The 1,098-nt window shown below is 34.5% G+C and overlaps 1 non-coding gene across 1 annotated transcript; it reads right to left on the bottom strand.

The window, feature by feature from the left end:
* Nucleotides 1–247: 247 nt before the first annotated feature.
* On the bottom strand, nt 248–351 carry LOC138830074 (U6 spliceosomal RNA). The gene has a single exon (XR_011372855.1). It is a non-coding gene; the product is annotated as a U6 spliceosomal RNA (small nuclear RNA).
* Nucleotides 352–1,098: the final 747 nt, after the last annotated feature.

Below are 1,098 nucleotides of genomic sequence, written 5' to 3'. Positions count from 1 at the left end.
GAGAAGGAATGGTAGGGGAAAAACAAAGGAGGAGGCAACAATGCTTGATAGGAAATATACTTGATAGGAAATTACCTTACTCATTTAATTGTAGCCCCTCTGCACAGTATTTTTTTATAATAAAAGACATACAAAAATTAATTCAATGTATGATTATGGGCCAGTACTAGGATTTGAATTTATGGGCCTTCCACTTACTTTCACACTTCAAACTGGGATCTCTATCTGTCTTTATTTATTTATTTTTTAAAATCAGGAATGCTTCACAAATATGCGAGTCATTCTTGCACAAGGGCCATGCTAATCTCTGTATTGTTCCAATTTTTGTATATGTGCTGCCAAAGTGAGCAATCTTTAATTTTTTGTTGATCTTTTTTTCAAGGATAAATCTAATAACACTGTCCCCTAATTTTGTATAAAATAAGTTTTGGACATATATTTAATATGTAATATATTTGTGTGATATACATGTATATACATACTATTTATCTGCAGGAGTTGGGCACACTGAAACAATTGAAGGCACTGATTTAATTTCACTGCTGTCATTCTATTTTAAGACTTTTTTAAAATCAAAACATTTATGACCATGATTTCATCGAATGTCCTGTCCAATATTGATTTGTGTGTATCAGGCAGGCTGTACCTCATCTCACACAAGAGTGCAAGAATAATAGGGTTTAACTCATTACAAGTGGCTCATCAGGACATAGGAAATATCCCTCAATTTGGTTGAGCTGATCTCCATTGTTTGTTGTATACTATGCCTCTGCTTTGGCTATGCAGTTTACCATTTCAAGATGATATTTTGTTCTTTTGGAGACAGATGAATGGAGAAATGTATGTGGCCTCCAAGACAATTACCTGTATAAGGTTAAAATTCATACTTTCAAATGGGATATTTGCCATCCCTGTAGAATACAAATGAGGACTCCCACGCACCAGCTATCTACTTTGCAGCCATTGTAATATTCATGGAAGCAATATTTTATAGGGACAAAATTAAGGTACCAAATATGTCCTTCAGCAACTACCCTACGGAAATCCTTATGCTCATGCCAAAGTCATTGAACTTCACATTGCCTTTGTCATCCAACA

The sequence above is a fragment of the Dipodomys merriami genome, unplaced genomic scaffold (assembly GCF_024711535.1).
Source record: "Dipodomys merriami isolate MVZ:Mamm:240054 unplaced genomic scaffold, mDipMer1.0.p SCAF_1820, whole genome shotgun sequence".
NCBI classification, from domain to species: Eukaryota; Metazoa; Chordata; class Mammalia; order Rodentia; family Heteromyidae; genus Dipodomys; species Dipodomys merriami.
The sequence above is the reverse complement of the archived record's forward strand: the minus strand, read 5'-3'. Positions and strand labels throughout refer to the sequence as shown.